General features: G+C 33.8%; 1 non-coding gene across 1 annotated transcript; it reads right to left on the minus strand.

The window, feature by feature from the left end:
- Window positions 1–8,048: 8,048 nt before the first annotated feature.
- TRNAG-GCC (transfer RNA glycine (anticodon GCC)) lies at window positions 8,049–8,122 on the minus strand. Its single transcript has one exon. It is a non-coding gene; the product is annotated as a tRNA-Gly (tRNA).
- Between the last annotated feature and the right edge of the window lie 12,819 nt (window positions 8,123–20,941).

The raw sequence follows: 20,941 nt of genomic DNA on the forward strand, positions 1-20,941 counted from the left end.
AGTGTTTAGGTTTTGCGAGCTGCTGTTGAAACATTGGAAATATTTGATACAGAATCTGTACTAAACACTAATTATGGATATTGTTCACAATCTGAATCGTGCTCAAGATGAACTGGAGAAACGCATTATGTACAAGGACCTCATCAGCACGGATGTGGATAAATAAATAAATGAATGAATAAATAAAGTAGGTAGGTAAGTAATTAAGTTAGTAAATGGTACATTTACAAATAGTCATAATTCATCGCAAGTTAAAAATGTATAACACCAATTTGTATGACACATTCAACACAAAGCACTTAATAAACGGAGTTGTCTCAACTCTGCTGGCTCTATCATCACACTGTTTATAGAGGTTCAACCTTATCCCCAGCCACGCAATTAACTTATACTGTACTATGTAGCAGAGTGAGCGGATAGGTTTCGTCTTCCTACCACTATTTACAGCTGAATATATGTTATAACAATAAGTGGCCAATGCCAAGGAAGAAACTGCTGACCCCTCACGTCCACTGGCCCGTGTCACCCAACAGATATGGGAGTAACTTGTGTCAGCACGATAATGTTTGCAGTAAATTAAAGCAATATGTAATACTAACACAGAACAGAAACTTGGAAATGTTTTCGTCTACTTATGGCTGACTTAAATACAGGAACAAAAATTTTCAAAAGTTTTCATAATAGCAGACTATTACACATTTCTCGAGTCTATACGAGTGTTTGCTTTCCAAAGATTTGAGACATGAACATTACCACAGAGACCTGCGAGGATATTACCATATTTCCACACTAAGCGTGCATCGTACCAACTCTGAAATCTATTCCTCGACTGCTACCGATAATGTGTTGTTACATACTTTCTTGAACACTGATTGGCCTTTCTACCCCTTTAAGAGTTCATTATAATTTAGAATCTCCATATCTAATAGAATTATTTCATACAACTTTGTGATTCATTTCCTTCATATTCATGGTTGTTTCTGAACTATTACGAATCTTATTGTTTTTGTTGCATTTCTACATTGACTGTCCATCACAGTTTTAGAAGCCCCTTAGTCAAATGCGACACTATGGCTTAAAACCCGTATGATATATAAATTTGGCAAAATATTAATTGTTAGGATGAGTATAATATTCTTAATATGCAGTCATAACTTTGTGAAACGCAAACGATCTCATAACGCTTCTCTGTAAAATTCTGAAATGCAGATCAGATGATATATTGTAAGGTGACGACATTTAATAAGGAACTTATTAGTTTTGAACCACACAATGAACCTTGTAGGCTATTGTCTGTTAGTTGCGTAGGACTAACACATTCTGATCACAACATAATTGTTTTGAGGTATTAACTATTTAAGGTTAACAAGGACGTTCAATAAAATGAGAATGTTTAAAAACAAAAAAGAGTGGCACTCCTATGGGAAGGGGGCAAGGGGACTCGAATAAGAAGAATGGAGTTGGAAAAGAAAAGAAATAAAGAAGAAAAAAAGAAAGATAAAAAATAATGAGGAAAGACGTGTATTTATCTATTATTTTGCGATTTGTGTGGTTTTTAAGTCACTCAGTTTTATACTGGATCCATATGAATAGATTTTTACAGTATGCTTTTATTTAAAATATCTTTAATGTTCGAAGAATCGTAACTTGTATTTGGAGTGTATCTAAACATTCCCACCAGGTAATTAATTTCTGTTCTTCATCCACGTTTGAATTTTAGAGCTTCGATGTTGCTTTTATCTCTGATTACGGATAGCCCGCCCAAACTACATTTGTAGGAGTGCCACTGGAAACAAACGAAAAATATGAACTCACCTTCTATTGTTACACTGGTAATTTTCTTTCTTGTAATTATGATCTGTAAAGAGAAGAAAAAACATTGTTTAAATACAGGTAAGCGAGATTAATTAGATGAGATGCAGGCATTGAGCTTAATACAAATTGGGTCATTCCATGCAAGATTTTAAGATTATCCCAGCGATGCCATGCATTTTTTGGGCTTTTAATATGTTGTTATGAAAATAAATTAAACTGCCAACTATGGCCGCCATATCATTAATATTTTAGTCATACGGATGACTGAAAAATGGATGGCAGTTACATGTTATCCATCTTTTAAAATATTCTAGACACCCTATATGAAGTGTCATCGAAACTAAACAGACGCCATTGTAAACCTGAATAACCATATTTTAATACCTTAAAGACTAATACGAATAATATTAAGGCGTGCTCATAAAAACGCCTCATTGAAAAAAAGAAATAGTTTTATATTCGAATGCAACAAATTGAATTCATGCGAATTTCATTCGTATTGAAGAAAATCTTATTCCTAATCCATCTCCCAAGTTTTATGACTTTATCTAAAAAACCTGTGAATAATTAAATTAATAAAATTATTAATTTTTGTTCCGACGGTTGAAAATCGCTTGCTATATGTGGCGGTCGTAGACTTCATTACGATGAATAATCTCAAACGTCCGTCTCCCTGACCTTGATCGCGCAACATTCTGTGCGACGGGAGAGCCTACCTGCTGAGCTCCTTTGTTCCGATGAGTTATTTTTATTAAAATCTGACATAATATTTAAGTTACTATTCTGAAATTTTCACATTGGAATCAATATACCCTAAAGAATTAATTAAGCACATATTTTTTCGTCTGTAAGAATGAATTACATGTTCTATATTTTTTTTAAATTATTTTACGGTGGGTAACTACTAGGTATTTAAAAATTATATATTCGTTTTAAGGGCATTTGTAAACAAGGCTCTCATTTTTCGAATTGCATTGAAATCACTTTTCCGTCTTCCTTTACATAGTGAGAAAACTTCAGTGAATGAAACCGTGTTCTTTGTTAAACCAATATTTTAAATTGTGATTGCTGCCAAACTATGAAAGATATAAATATAGTATTGCTTGAAATTCATATTTAGAACATGCAGAATAACCTGCTACAATATTTTTAACTTTTGAGACATCTTGGTTCAAAAACATACTTTTTTCATGGAATGACCCAATTATGCTTGGTCGTGTTTTACCAGCGGCTGTTGAAATATTAGAAATACCAAGTGTACAACTGCGTACTCAACAGTAATTAGAAATATTATCTGCAATCTGAATCTTTCCGGAGCTGAAAGTGAGAAATACATACGTACAAAGATGAAAAGGCTTCATCAGCACGTACATAAATAGATTAATAGATAAATAAATAAGTAAATAAATTAAATTAATTGAATAAATTAATTGAATAAAATAAATAAATAAATAAATAAATAAATAAATAAATAAATAAATAAATAAATAGATAAATAGATAAATAAATAAAATAAATAAATAAATAGATAAATAAATAAAATAAATAAATAAATAGATATATAAATAAATAAATAATTAAATAAATAGATAAATAAAGAAATAAAATAAATAAATATATAAATAAATAAAATAAATAAATAAAATAAATAAATATATAAATAAATAAAATAAATAAATATATAAATAAATAGATAAATAAAGAAATAGATAAATAAATAAATAAATAGATAGATAAATAAATAAATAAAATAGACAGGCAGGCAGGCAGACAGACACACAGAGAGGCAGACAGACAGACAGCTAGATAGATAGGTAGGTAGATAGATATAGATATAGATATAGATAGAGATATAGAGATAGATATAGATATAGAGATAGAGAGATAGAGAGATAGAGATATAGAGAGATAGAGATATAGAGATATAGAGATATAGAGATATAGAGATAGAGAGAGATATAGAGAGAGATATAGAGAGAGATATAGAGAGAGATATAGAGAGAGATAGATAGATAGATATAGATATAGATAGATAGAGACGTGGACAAATTATTTGACTAAATTAATTATATGTGCAACGAAGCTGTATTTATCGTTAGAAATAATGAACAAAAATGTATTTTGCACAGATGTAATGAACAGAAAATTGAGTCTTGAGGTTACTAATATTTTGTGAACATTCCCTTATTCTTTATTAACACGTTGATTTTGTCAGGGATGCTGGAAACCAAAGTTTGAAACTTTCTTTGAAAATCAGCATCATTTAGCCAGATATCAGACAGTGCTTGAATGAGTCCATGTTGTGTTGTAAGCCTCTTTTTGTTCACTTTCTTCTTCAGTGTAGATCAGAGATTTTCAATTTCGTTCTTGTCCGGTCTTCTTGCAGGCCATGGAAGAATATCTTTTGCAGTAGTATATAATTAAAACACCAGTAGTACCAACTTAGCCAGAAAAAAAAATATGCTTAACCTTTGGAAAAATGTACCAGAAGGTGTAAACAATCATATTTAAAACAATGGAGACTCTGAGAATTATATTGATAGTTGATATGACGAATTGTATTATGTTTCCAAGAAAAAGTTTTTGTCTAATAATTTGTCCACGTCTGTAAATAGATAAATAAATAGGTAAATAACTAAGTCGATTGCACAAATAAAACTTCTTGCAGCTGACCGGGATCAATATAAGAAATGGATCAGAGGCAACCCCTCCACGCTGCTTAGGCGGCAATAAGGAGGTAGTGGAAGAAGAAGAAGAAGAGGGAGAAGTAAATAAATAAATGAAAAATAAATAGATAAAAAGAAAACATATAAATAAATAAATATATAACTAAATAAACAAATACATGGTAAATTTACTATGAGTAGTAAATCATCACAAGTTTAGAAATATAATACCAATTTGTACAAGACTAATCTACACAAAATAAAATGCACTTAATATTGTGTGTTATTTCTCTTGAAACAACTGTACTGGCTCTATCATCACACTGTGTATGGCTGTTATATACTGAACTATGTAGCAGAGTGGGCGGATGGGCTGCTGCTTCCTACACTATTGACAGCTGAATGTGATTAATAACCATCACGTCCACATGCCGCGGATCAGTCAACAGATAGGGAATGCATCAAGACTTTCTGAGCCAAAGGGAATAAGAAGGGATACTTGGAATCGTTCCTGTTCCAGTGCAATATATAAATTTGTTCGTCAGCATATGCCTGACTTATGAACACGGACAAGACTTTGGAAAAGTTTCAGTAATACCAATCGATTACAAATTCCGTCAGTCTGCATTCATGTTTTTCCTAATGATTTGAGACACCCAAAACTAACATACAGGTCTACGAGAATATTACCATATTTCCAAACTGTACGCAAATTGTACCAGCCTTGAAATCCATTCCTCGCCATCTACGGATACTGTACTGTTACATACTTTCTTAAACATTGCCCATTCCATTCCATTAAAGTTTTATTATAGCTGGCAATCTCCAGAACTAATACACCTCTCTAATTTCATTTCCTCTATAATCATTTCTGTTTCTCAAGCTGAATGTGGTTGTTGCATATCTACATTGAACGTCTGTCACATTTGTAGAAGCCCCGTAGCAAATTGAGACAAATGCCGCTATGGCTTAAACTGCGTTTAGTACATGAAATTGGCAAAATATTAATTGTTAAGATGAGTATAATATTCTGAATGTGGCTGTAAAAATTGTGCTGATAAACGGACTCATAACGATTAGCTGTAACTTTATGAAATTCCGATCAGATGATATAAGGCCTCAACACTTAATAAGGAACTTATTAGTTTTGAGCAACGCAATGAACCTTCTGTTGTCTGTTAAGTAACGTGGGACTTAGCGTAGGGCTACGTATCCTGATTACAAAGGGCAGTCCGTATTCATAGACATTTTAGCGCGGGCTTTCGGTGCATTATCAGCGTTTTTCGTATTCATAAACCAGTGTTAGCGATAGGATATGATCTGAATTCTGTACTAGTAACCAGTGGATAGCCGGTGCTAGCTTAGTACGCTCGTAGCGCGTGCTGCGAAATGTCTATGAATAGTACCCAAAATGTTTATCTTCAGGTGATAACCACATAACAGTAACGACGACATTTAATAACATGACTGAAAACAAAGAGTGGTATTCCCACGGAAAGAGCGGATAGGAGCTCATGCGCACCCAAATAAAAAAAGAAGCAGGAAAAGGAAACAAAAAAAAAAAAAAAAAGAAGAAGAAAGAAAGAAGACGAAAGATTTATATTGCTTTGATGTGTATGTATCTATTATTGTGGGAAGTGTGTGATTTCTAAATCATATAACCCTATATTGCATCCACGTGAATAGATTTTTACAATATACTTTTATTTAAAGAATGTCAAAATGTTTACGATGTTCGAAGGTTCGTAACTTATATTAGGAGTGTATCTAAAAGCCCCAACCATTCCCACCAGCGAATTACTTCCTATACTTCTTAGTCCCTCCGCTCTTTGAGTAAGGAAACAGTTTCACAGCTTCAATGTTGCCTTATATATCTGATTACAGATAGCCGCCCAAACTATATTTCTGGGTGTGCCATTAGAAAGAAGTAACGATAAACATGAACTTACCTTTGTTACATCTGACAGTGAATTTTGATGTGATGTTTCTAATCTGTAAAGAGAAGAAATAACATTTTGAGGTAAATAACATTAATTAGATGAGATGAAGGCATGGAACAAAACAGAAATAATGCTTGGCCGTCTTTTAGGTTTTTTTTCCAGATGCTGTTGAAACATTAAAAATATCTGGTGTAGAACTGTGTACTTAACAGTGATTAGAAACATTGTTGACAATCTGAATCGTTCTGGAGTTGGGATTGAGAAACGCATAGGTACAAAAATGAAAAAGATCAAATCATCACGTAAATAGATAGTCTAAATAAATGAAGAGCTGAGAGCCGTGGTGGACCAAGTGCCATTTTCATGAAACTGAGAAAAATTGAGGTAAAGTTAAATACATAAGATAATTCATTGAATACATATTAATAAGTAATTATTAATTTAATATATAAAAAAGATATTGATAAAATTGCATATATGACATAAAAAGAAAGAACATATATTTCGACCTAATTATAATATCATGAAATTAAACGTATTTCAAAGCCCTGGAGTTGGCCCATTAGGGCAGTACATTTATCTTGTCTAACCAATAATGTGCTAGTGGGCCATCTCCTAAAGCATTTCTAAATTTAGGAAAAACTGCGTCTGGCTCATTTAGAGAATATCAAAATTTAATTTTCATTGGTTCAGCTGATTCGCACCTCAGCCATTTATTTTTCATCCATTGGACCTTGTTACCATCTGTATTGTTTTGCACACCAAGAAATTGCATTTCGCAATATCTTTTGATATCAAGGAAGGTCGACTGTTTACAAGAAAGTCTTTTCTTTCTTTTACAGTGTTGCATTAACACACACAATCGTCTACGATAAAGAGATGTTTGGCTTTGCAGTGCCAGGCAGAAAGATCACCAACATCCTCTCTGCTATTAGGGATTTGTTATTGCAACAAGGAGATAATGAGATTGCCGGGTTACTTAACAGCATGCCTCTGATAATATCAATCATTCCTAGGCCTATTTGTTTGCAATTAAATATGCCTATAAAACTTATCAATACCTTCAAACAATTATATCAGAATGCATATTCACGTGTACAAATAAACGGGTATTTTATGAAACCAATCGCCTTACAAAGGTCCGTGCGTCAAGGCTGTCCAATGCCAATGATATTATCTATATGTGCATTAGAAACGCTGCTGAGGATGCTGACCTTTTCCTTGTGTAGTAACAGACAGATGGCGTCTATAACACCGGTTTATGCCTATGCCACCGATGTGATTATTTTATGCAAAGAAACAACAGATCCCCCTCGTATTCAGGAAGTGCTACAGGTAGCCTATTCCGAAGTGCGTCAAACTCTGTCTTTAATTTTACGAAAACTACTTTCATGGCCCTAACTCCAAAGGGGCAAACGATATCAACTCGATTTACTAATGTTAATGAAATGAAAATTTTAGGGATACTATTTACACCCAATGTTATGGATGTTATTGAATTAAATTGGAAGGATATTGTTAACAAATTCAGATATGGAATACAAAGACATCTCAGTCGAAATTTGAATGTATCCAAAACGTGTGGCATATAAACACGTTTATTTTAAATAATTTCAAGGAAAAACTGTTCCGGGGTCGGGTATCGATCCCGGGACCCTTCGCTTGGCGCGCGAACGCTCTACCGACTGAGCTACCCCAGGAACTATACACGACACCCTCACAAAATATGGTACCTTGCGCAAGTTCTTCCGATACCCGAACATACAACTCAACAAATTGAAAAGATTTTAGGATTCTATTTGTGGAAAGGTTTCGTATTTCGTATCGCACGACCTCAGTGCAGATTGTCGACCAAGGAAGGAGGTTTACAGTTAACTACTGTAAAATCTGAATGTGATGCTCTATTTATAAAAGATATATTACGCGCTGTCCACAGTATAGACACTTTAGTGTTCATATCTAACTATATTTCTTCATTTCATGCATCCAGTATGACAGGTCTTTGAAAAAACTCATCACCAGTGACGCCAAAGAATTGTTGGAAGACACAAATATTGCACCAGAACAAATAACTAAACTGATCTACAGCTACTTACAAGACCAAGTGAAGTTGTTATCGAATGTAGAATGTAAATTTCCTAATAAGAACTGGACGAAGATTTGGTCATATTTTAAAATACCATCAAGTTGGAAATGGGAGACATGCGTTAATTAATGGGATAATTATGAAGGAAGAAACTACAGTGAAACCTGCCTTTGCGGTCACTTCATTTAAACGGCCACCTGGCCAAAAGGCCAATTTTCTCTGGAACCAATTGGATTTGCCATAAGATCAATACAAATTCTCTCTTTATTTAGCGGCCACCTCATGCGCCGGCCAGTGGCCGGGGTCTATTTGGATTGGAACCTGACTATAACAGTCACTGTCCAACAAGAAATCTTTTCACGGATACTTTCTGACCTATTTTTTCGATGGTTAGAGGACAGGAAGCAATATCACGAGGACAATACCTAAGTGTACAACAGTACACCCTCCATATCTTGGGGTTAGTTGGTTACAGTTTTATGACTCTTTTGTCACTTTCCACTTCTACCCTGCACAGCTATAAATTCATACTCGTTTTTGAAGGATTGAAACACTGATGTTTTCCATCGATAATGTCACAGTATGCTTCAGGTCAGTAGTTAACCATTCGAATTTTTTTCTCCTATTTCTATCTTTCTCTATTTGGACCAGCTTTTACGAATTTTTCTTCTTTTCATTCAGTTGATTCAGAGGAACTGTGAAGTTAGTTTGAGAGAGAAATCATGTCTAACAATAAATCTAGAGTAGTTTAGAGGTGAGACGAGAAATGATTGAAGAAAGTGAGAAGGGAACATCTGCGAGAAAAATTGCACAAATATTCAAATGTGGAAGGACACAAATAAACGGTATAATTAAGAATAAAGATGAAATATTAAAAGAATTGGGGAAAAAATATGCCAAAAAAGAAGAGAGAATCTGTGTTTAGTAATGTGAATGATTTAGTTTACGAATGATTCAAGTGTGCCAAGGCGAAGAAATTGCCAGTAAGTGAGCGTATGATTCAAGAGAAAGCTCTTGAAATTGCCAGAAAAACTCAATGTAAGCAATTTTGTTGCTAGTAATGGGAGGTTAGAGTAGAGTGCTTTAGAGAACGGCATAACATTGAATTTCGTTCTGTGTCTGGTAAAGGAGGTGACATTGCAACCAATGTTATTGAAGAATAGAAAAAATAGACTGCCTTCAGTTCTGCAAGAATTGGAAGAGGCTGACTTTAATATGGACGATTGTTGTACGCGCACAGTAATAAAAAGTCAATGAAATTCAGTATATTCATAAAAAACCTCAAGCTTAATCAAGCGGCCACCTGATAAAACGGCCATTTTACAAGGTAACTTCAGATGGCCGCTTTAGACAGGTTTCACTGTACATGTGTCACATTGTTCCAGCTCCACAGTGCAAGACATGTGGGAATGTTGATACAATTAGTCACAGACTAACAAGATGTTCAGAACTTAAAGTGGTATTTGGTTATGGTAAAGCAACAGCTAAACAATGTGCACAGGGCAACGAACCCGAACACGAATCTGCGGATCGTTCTTGAACTGGACTTGCCACAGACTCCCCATTATTTTAGTATATTGTGGCTTGCAATGGGTTTTATTATTATATGCTGCAAATCAAAACAATAACTTCACCCGAACTCAGAAGGGTATGTCTACAAACTGGTGTACACGTTAGAAAAAAACTTCAAATTCTAGACTTTCTTACGGAAGAATAGTTAGGGCCTACTGCTTTGAATATTTTAGCGTTGGCAACACACAGTGACGTCAGCATTAGGAACACAGGGCGACTTCAGCTTTGGCAGCACCGAGGGTGGGGGGGGGGAAGTCGGCCATGTGGTAATACACTGCTACACGTGTCTGCATCTGGATCCTGTTTTTACAATGTATCAACAATGTTATTTAATTTGTGCCATTGGCCTTTGTAATGTGACTGCTAAGAATGAAAGTGTTCTTTCTTTTTTTCTCCAGTGAAGATAGTAAATTTGAATTAATTTTTCAACGTTATTTAGGCAAATGAAAGTGTGTATAATATGAATAATATGTTCCTATCGTTTAGGTATAGTGTGATGTAAGCTCTTGAATTATTGTTGTACTAGCCGTACTCGTGCGCTCCGCTGCACCCGTTAGAAATAAATATAAAGTAATTACATAATTAAAATAGGACATTTGATCCAGGGAACATTGGTGTTTGATAGAAGGATAAATCGTTTATTATGTTACTTAATTTAAATTGCATCCAAATAATTAAAATGCGATCATTTTGGTCCAGAGACCACTCATTTGGTGCAATGACAATTCCTTTAACATGTTTCTTAATTGTATTATATTACTGTATATTATATTGTATTATATTGTATTATATTATATTATATTATATTATATTATATTATATTATATCAGAAGTTACTGTAATAACATTATAGCATTATGTCCATCTAGAGAAACTACACTTTCCCATGGTGAAATAATAATTACCGGTAATTATACAAATCGGTTAATTTAGCTTTCGATATTACTTCATACAAACAGAAACATTCTCTGTAGGCTATCTTTCATAACTTTCGATTGTTGCTGTCCAAGGCCCCTTATAGACGAAGTCATTTTTTTTAATTCATTACACGGCCTTAGATGGCAGTTATTTTAATTTTAAAACTCATTTATCTCATTAAATATCAGTCATATCAAAATTTTTCAAGGATTAAAACTTATCGCAAATTATTTGTAAAGAAACTTTTGTTATGGAACATTTTTCACAAAAATCAATAATAAGTGAGATATTTCGATTTATTTAATTCAGGCCCCCTTATAACCCCCTTTTAAATAATCTATTTTGAATGCCATATAGCCTAAAATCTAAGTTACAACGAACTTAATTTATATTCCAATTTTCATCGAAATCCGTTCAGCCATCATCGCGTGAAAAGGTAACAAACATACAGACAGACAGACATACAAAAAAAAATTTCAAAAAAGCAATTTTCGGTTTCAGGGTGATTAATTATATATGTTAGGATCAATTATTTTTGGAAAATCGAAAATTACCAGAAAAATTTCGGCTACAGATTTATTATTAGTATAGATTACTAAAACAGTAGTAAATAAATAATCTTTATCTTAAAAAAAGTGCGGTAGTAAGTGAGCGAGTCGATTTCTAACCTGCAGTGCAGCGTTACTGTCGTTACTTCATGTATTAAGTCCTTCTAATATGAGCCGTTCAGAGGAAAAGTGGTGCAAGTCAAAATTGGGTAATGAGGTTTATAGTAAAAAATTCTGTAAAATATAGCGCAAAGTAGCAATTAATATGTCCTTCGTGCTATCCACTGAATACTAATAGTTTAAATAAATTGAATATTAATTGCTACTTTGCGCTGTATTTTACAGAATGTTTACTTTAACTCTCATTAACCATTTTTGATCTACACCCTTTTGCTCCGAACCACTCATATGTAGGCTTTAGTTGAATTGTACACTCCATATAGACTACCAAGAGTAACAACTGTAAAATTGGTTATATTTCATTTCAACAGTTTATGTTCCACCGAAGTACACTGCACTTCGCATGTTCGACACCTGCTCTTGTTGACATCTGACCGCTGTATTGTTGGAGCGTAGGCAACCTTGTATACATGCAAGGAATTGTTTCATCTGTAGGTAAAGTTACTACATAGTTTGTAAAGGTTTATTTTGTAAATAGCGATATGTCAGCAGCAAATGATTTAAGGTAGAATACATTTTAGCATTAAAATATTTTTTCATATTTTGTCAAAATAAATGTCATATTCTGGCCATTTCGATCACATTATGCCGGTCTCTAAGAATGAGAAAGCACGTTCAACTGCTCAAGGCATTACATAACAGCCTTCCTTCAAATTGTTCTTCTGTGTACTGTTATAAATAATGCTTATTATGTAATTCATTTGTTAATATATCACAAGATATCATGTATTGTAATATGAATAGTGTTGTATAAATTATGTCTTATATTATGTAAGTTAATACATAAGATGCTAGCTAATTTAATTTAGTGATGTCACAAACTATTTTCAAATAATTTTTGTTTAACCTACGTATATAAAAATTAGTGTTAACGTGCTGAATCTTTTTCGAGGGCTAATTCCTCCTTTCATTTCCTCAATTTCTTTTTATTTCTATATAGATGAAATCGTGTTTTATGTCAGATACAAAAATGCATATAATATTTCTCAAATTATGTAATACTGTATCATTTACATTCGCCTCTTGTCGGTTTTTTAACAGTTTCATAACAGAAAATGCCCATCTATGAACGGGTGGTATTGCGAAGCTAGTATTATAAACTATTTCATAATTAGCCGTTAATACAGTTCCAAGTGAACATTTGTTCGGTCTTAATGTTATTATAACTAACAAGCAGTCGATTATATATCAGTATTAATAATTAATTCCTGTCGCAGTTAATAGGTGTTCAGTTACCAAAGCTGTAAAAGCTAAACGTTTCAAATTCTTCCAGATTCATAATATAAATTAATTTTATGCTCGACCATGCCGAAATGTAGTAATTATACACCTGGTAGCAGTCCTTTAATGCATGTCATTAAAGTACATCTACTCATTAAATTACAGGTGTTCAGCCTTGACGAGTCAGCTCTGTACCGTTATAAAATCGCAGGTATCGATTATTCTCGGATATGCAATCGAAAGAGAATTAGCGAAAAGTTACGGAGGCCGGAAATCCAATACTGTCGCAGAAGGTTATGTTCTGTTACTATAATAATTAGCGTTAATTGTAAATAATATTCAAATAAATTCAATTTGTCATCTTGTTTTTCAACGTCTAATTTAATTTCAATGTTATATCAAAGTTAATATTTAGTTTACTCTGTAGGTTCTTATAGGCTGTCAAGGTCAATGTGGACATCTGTTCCTCGGAAAAAATCAATACTTTCGCGCCTGCGCACATCTCACAATTTACGAGGTATTGCTCAAGGTCAGTTAGATACAAATAAAATGAATAATTTCAAGTTAGAAATATGGTCGAGCATAAATAGTCGTATGAAACTAGCCTATAATGGTAATTAAGAAGCTCTTATGAAAATTATGAAACTCGCTTACGCTCGTTTCATAAACATCCATACTCGCTTCTTAATTACTATCATTATAGGCTCGTTGCATAATGTACTATTATCTCTTCCCTCAAACACATTAACAAATCAATACTCTCTTCTTCTACCACTTGTTTATAATCATATTTATATTTTAGATCATAATATTCAGGCCTGTATGTGAATAGGCCCACATACAGTATTTGTTTGTCCAGTTGCCATTAAAAGTTTGTAACATATTTACATACCTCTGGTTGAGGTTCTGGCTGATATGTACAGTTGTCAAAAGAAAAAGTGGCCGCTCTCCTGAAACAAAGTTCCCTTCGGGTATCTTCGCTACAATTCGGAGACAGGCGATGTTACATGTTGGACCACGATGCCTGATATCTACAGTTATAATTGAAGTAGTCTGTGTGTTATTCGATAGCGTAATGGTAACGTTCCGGCCTCTTATTCGTGAGGTCCTGCGTTCGGATACAACCTCGTGCTTTCCAATGTTCTTTTTTGTTCTCATTTTAAGAGAGAGACAAAATATACATAATTGCTCCTTCCTCTTTTACGATTATTTCAGTAATTAACATCAGGTTCATTAATAGATTATGCCACGACTTTATCATTATGACATTGTGGCTGCAAATGGTAAGAAAAAATATTTTAATCTCAATAAAAATATCTTTCGTGGCATAAACAAAACGAATTTACTGGCGTCGCCCTTAGAACATTCAAGCAATTAAGCGTTGAAAAAAGCAAAACAAAAAGCCACAACTCAATATTTAGTCTATCTTCACCTTATCTCGATCATCTTGCAGTCGAGTGGGCATGGAATTGACAAGTCTTTGCAAATAGCGACTGTTCTTAGATACGATATTCCAGGTATTCTGAACATACACACATAAGTGTTCTGCCCACGGGCAGATCTTTCATTGCAAACCCAGCATTCTCCAATCTTTCCTATTTTCTGCCTTCCTCTTAGTCTCCGGCTATGATCCACATATCCTAATGTCGTCTATTACTCTTTTCAATAAGAGATCCAACCAATTCCTTTTTCTCTTTCTAATCAGTTTCAGCATCATTCTTTCTTCACCCACTTTTTCAAACACAACTTTATTTCTTATTCTGTCTGTCCACTTCACACGCACCGTCCTTCTCCACATCCATATTTCAAATGTTTCAATTCGTTTCTCTTCATTTCGTCGTAATGTCTATGTTCCTTCCCCATACAATGCCACACTCCACACAAAGTACTTCACTAGTCTCTTCCTTATTTCTTTTTCCAGAGGTCCGCAGAAGATCCTTCTTCTTCTATTAAAAGCTTCCTTTGTTCATGTTTGCAGTTTTTCTTGGGAAGGATAAATGCAGTAACTTCCCGTTGCTTTCCGCACATCACTATGTCTTTCGCATCTTATTAGATTCCAGGGGGCCCAAGCATGGAGATGAGGAAAGTGGATTTGACTAACTGGGCCCTCCGGACTTCACCGAAAGTCACTGCAAGGGTTAAATATTAGTTCTATCAGGATATTTGACCCGATCAGAGGCCGGGAAATCCCAATTAGCCTTTTCCCCCCCGCATCCTGGACTAGCTTCTACAAATCATCGGAAAGTCTTAGAGTGTGATTGGGCCAATTTTTCCGAAAATGTTTCCACACTTTTGCCCTCGTAGCTCAGCGGAAGAACGTCGGAATTTAGATGTCAACGTCTCAGGTTCAATTCCTCGTTACTCCTTTCCATTTTATTGTGGCTCAAGATAGTATAATGTAATAATACAAAAAGAAAAACTAATACCAGTATTATGCAACTGTATTGTTCCAAACCTAATATTAAATTTGTTATTTATATCGCTAAAGAACGATAACTGAATATAAATTATATCTTGAATATTATTTACGTCGCTAAAGAACGAGTACAATACAAATACCTTTAATTTTATTTATACAGTATCACTTAAGAATGATAACAGAATATAAATGATAAATATCGGTTTGTTTAATATAAGATATCATATAATACGTATTTAATTATCTAAATAAAATAACCTATTTTACAAAGAAAAATGGTTATTTATATTATAATAATTACTTACATAAAATACAGATTATTTATATCGCGAAAGAACAATCACAATGTAAATAACTTTAATATTTTTCTATAATGCTAATGAAGGAAAACAGGATGTAAATGCTAACTTGAATATTATTTATATCTCTAAAGAACGATAACAGAATATAAAAACGTGAATATTATTCATATCATTATAAAGCGATAACAGAATACAAATGACGACTTGAATTTTATTGATATTTCTAAAGAACGATAACAAAATATAAATAACTATATATCGATAAAGAACGATAACAGAATGTAAATGATAATTTGAATATTATTTACATCGCTAAAGAACGATTAAAAAATAAAATGAAAAATTGAAGAAGGTCCGAACCCACAACCTTCGAATCATTAAGCAAACACTCTACCGCTGGTTTACGAGATGCAGATGGGGAACACTTTCAGAGTTCCGGAACTGCTTGTACAAGCACATGCATCGTGTAACATCGCCGCGATCCGAAGTGGACATAGAAAATATTCGCTGTTCACGAGTGCGGCCACTTTTTTTTTTTTTGACAACTGTACGTCTATTATCACTTGACGATATGTGTCAGAGGAAGAACAATTGTTTGTATGCATCTGAAGTCTGATTAGTGGAATATGTAGCTAATCGGCGATGTATGCATTGAAGGGGGGAAAGGAACTGGCCACCCATTCCATTATCTCCTGCCCTAGTTGCCTCGTAAGTGATGCCTTATCTATGTTACTTATGAGGTTCAAACCTGTCTTCGGACAGTTGACTTAATAACAACAATATATATTTACAAATAATGATATTTGGAACGATATAAAACATATTTTATTCTCCATAACACAACCGAGAAAGAAAATAATATTATTTAATATTTCTGCAATTTATATTTATTTATTTGTTCGTCTGTTTGTTTGCTATTTATTTATTTATTTATTTATTTATTTATTTATTTATTTATTTATTTTTTATTTATTTATTTATCCATGACCATAACAAAAACATGCCTTTACTAAATACTTTTGCGTTTGTAAAGTAGGCTTTTATTCAACATTACTTTATTCCACTAGTGAGATAAAGACTTTACGTCACAGTTTGAACTTTATCTCACAGTTCATTAGTATTTTCCTAGTACCCGGGCACACACGTATACTTTTCCATTCAACTATAACTCAAGAAATTAATATATTAGTTACTAGATGTCACTACCTCTACTTCTTTATTACCATTTCTTAAATATACATACACTCAATCTCCTTCTCTACCTACTACGTCGTAATTTGTGCATTGCATCCATATCTAATATGGCGCTAGGGGAACTTCATTTAAGTTAACCAAAACCATTCTCCTTTCTCTTTAATTTTCTAGTGAGGACATTAACAAAATTTGTCTATTGGTATTGAGAGATTCATGATCCATTTTACACAATCACTTGCATAATACTATGTAATTTTTTTTTTACTTCATTTCATTACTCTTCAATGTACTTTCATCTCATATTTCTCCGAAATCAAATTGTACTTTATTTTTAAATTTATCATTGTTCCGTATTCTCTCCGCAATCACATTGTATTTTTAATTTAACCTCTGCTTTGTTTTCTGGATCCTAGTGGTCAGCCGTAGATTTCGGCCAGATGTCCCAAATTGTGGAATCTGTTGTTTTAAATTCCGTAATAATTTATCTTTTGTTTTGGGATGCGAAGTTGGGTTTATAGGATTTAATAACAACACGCGTTAGTCAACTGAGCTACACAAACACGATGATTAATTACGTTTTAATATTCCTCTTAAGTTTACAGAAGTAAAATTTGAAATTATTTTAATCACATTAGTCCCGTGAACAATTCTAAATAATCCCTGAAACGTCAAAAAGATGAAAATACACATTTAAAATGAAAAAAAAAATAAAAAATAAAATTACATAATAAATCATAATTTGTTATTTATCCAACGCCTTAGATAGGTCTACCATTCTTCACTATTCATGGTCTCCTACATCAATGATCTACCTAGTACACGTATCGATTTTAAAATCCATGCCATGATATCTGATTATATGAGGACTTATTTTTAACATACTTTCTTTTATAAAACATAATTTTTCGTTATGGCCATGGATAAAATTACGTATGGTACTTGTGAGCGTGATCTTCATTGAGCTCGTGTAATAAAGATACACTTACCTCACAAGTACCATAAATAACTATTATTTATTATCTCTCTGTCTATGTATATATTTAATTATGTTAAATGAGAGATTTTATGGTTTTATATTACTAAATTTTTGCATCTTTTTTCTTTTAAGTAAAATGAAAGTTGTGAACCATATCGGCTGCTTCAGAGGTTAACTATAGAAAAAAATTGATTATTGAAAATAATGGAAGACTTGGCCATCAGTAAATTTAGCAGCCTTGCATAGTAGTAGCGGTATGTGCAAACGAAGGGCGCTCAATCGAAAATGTAATGTCGATGTATATAAAAAACTCTTGGATTTGGGGATGTGAAATAACAAATAGGTTATTTTGTACGAAGTCTGAGGATAGACTCAGTGCGTTGGCTGTGCTGTCCATTGAAAATAAACTACTGAGGGATATCCCGAATTTTAAGCGGGAAGTAATGGGTAAGTTCGCAGTACAGGAGAGAAGGGTGAACTTTTCATACAGGCATCCATACTAAAACTGCGGAATATTGTTTTTTTATAAATATTTAAGAGCTAATATTATAGTAATTTTTCATGTATGCTTATTTAAATGTTTAGTAATATTAAAAAAATGAAAATTGCACACCTAAGATAAAAAGTCACAAGCCACTACTGGTTGGAATCTCTGATTAAACTTAACTTTAACATGTTCTTTGATTTTTTGAACTAGAAGTTTGAGGGGGCAGGATTTGACAGAAAAGGGATCGCTTGAGGGACTTCTCTTGGCTTGCAAATCTTGCATACCTATATGATAATTTTAGTTTTTTTAATTTTTCTAAATTCAGTTTTCAGTGTTCAATATTAAGTGTTCACTGTTCTGGTAAGACTGAAGCAACAGTAAAGAAGTTCAACTTTTGGTGTCGCTGAATTGTCAATAGAGAATTCGATTCATTTCCCACTCGAAGTGACTTTCTAGCAAGAAATAATAATGAACTCTTCTTCGATATCGCAGGAAAAAATAGAAAGAATGTATTGAAATTAATAGAATATTTTCCTTCTCGTAACTGAAAAAAAAAAAACAGTTGGGTGAAAACCTTTTCTTGGTGACAAAAAAAGTTTGCTCGACAAAGAAGAGAAGCTGTTAAAATTAACTTCTGATTAGATCTTAACGATCAACTACCGTGATGTAATGTGAGTGGCATGTACAACCGTGTGGCCCGAATTGCAGTACGAGATTTAAATGTCAACTGCAAGAACATAGTACTTGTGTCCCTAAGAAATACGGGAGTAAATTTAATGTTGAGCTAGACTTGAACGAGACTTCTCAAAACTGACAGCTGTAATAAGGTAACAGCCATCACATTATGGTAAATATAATAAGAAAAAGTAATTTTATTTTTCTCAGGAAACGTCATACAATGTAAAGTATATTACATTTGTGCGAGATCGTGCGTATTTGCTTGTTTTCCGCACAGAACCAATACGCGGTAAGTGTGAAATACCACATTCAGTATTTCCAACGTAACACACACAACAATTTCCCTCTTCTTACCGCTTAAGCGCGACATTCATTTTACTGCTTTAGGCTTTTAACATATTATTTTTAGAGACGTTTAACATAGTAATAATTATAAATTGGAAACTTACCATTGGAATTTCACCTAAATTGCAATGTTAATTATTGTTTTTAAATATTTGCAAAAATTAAGTAAAGTCTATTACTCCACGAAACTTATTGCATTCCTGATACAAGTAGGCCTAACATTAAGGAAGCCGTGAAAAAATCTACAAGATTCCAGATGCCGATGTTATTACTGCAATATGTTACATAAATAATATTGTTAAAATATTAAAATGAAAAATAAATCATTAGATAACCTTAGCGTTTGTTTTAAGTTCGCATTTATAGACTGGGGGGGAAAAAAAAAGACAGACGTATATCACGGCCTGCTAGAGTATAGTAAACACAGAAAACATTTTATAGCAACAATGTTGAAGAAAGATATTTTGGTTTTCCGAAGTTGCCGTCATTAAACAGAAACCAAGATGGAGATTTCATTGCAACTAATTAGAAATTCGTCTTTCAGGTATGTAATAAACGATCTTCGCACAAAATAATGTACGATACACGAGCGGTATGTTTGTTTTCATGTTCTCGGAAATTAAAAAAGCTCAACTACGTTTCGCTTTTTCAATCTTTTCCTCGAACATGAAAACGTCAACATACCGCTTTTGTAATGTATATTACTATTATACTGTATTTACCTATACAATTTCACATCATATTCAAAAGCTAAAACTAAAATTTAATTTTGCTACAGATTTATTAAGGATGCGTACTTCACCACATTATGCAAAAATTGTGGACCTAAATTATGTAAAACATTTTAGACGGTCCGTCAAAATGAAATATGAAGCTTACAGTGACCGTGACACTCAAAAGGCAGGAGCCACTGGTCTAGTATAACACAGTACATTATAGTGTAAGCTCATACCTTTATTGAGGAGGGAGTGGAGGAGGGGGCGAGGACGGTTGGTCTTCCCCTTGTGGCCCCAGTTGTTCGGGACTTGACATCGGCTCCCCTCCGGTGCTGGGCTCATCTGGAACTTGTACCTCCTCGTATTCCGTGTATTCGGTCACTGCTATTACCTCTTCGGAAGGAGTGTAAAGGGGTTCCTCCCCTAACCTGGAAAACTTCTTGCTCTTCTTGAGGATTATGTTTTTCAGATCGGCCTGTTCTTCTTGCGAAGGGCTCTCGGAGTTACTGTAGCGGTATGCCGCGTATGCGGCTCCCGCCAAGCCAGCTAGCCCCAAGAGTCGCACTCCGTTCACGAGTCTCGCCGGCCTCATTCTTTGATGTTCCTTTAGTTGTCTGTATAAACCTCTCACGCGGGCGAACATCTTTACGAATCTCATTCAAAAGTCATGTAACACAGCAACGGCGTCGCTATTGTTGTCATGTCTTCTCTCTCTCCATAGAAAATGGCTATAGAGATTTCGATTGTTGTTTCCCTAGTAACATTCGTGGAGATGTAAACCCTTCCTCTTTTTTATAATATTCATTTTAGTGTTGATATAGTCTGGGTATAGTGCTGGCCTTCTGTGCTCGAGGTTACGGGTTCGATCCCGGCCCAGC

This window comes from Periplaneta americana, chromosome 15 (assembly GCF_040183065.1).
Source record: "Periplaneta americana isolate PAMFEO1 chromosome 15, P.americana_PAMFEO1_priV1, whole genome shotgun sequence".
Taxonomy (NCBI): Eukaryota; Metazoa; Arthropoda; class Insecta; order Blattodea; family Blattidae; genus Periplaneta; species Periplaneta americana.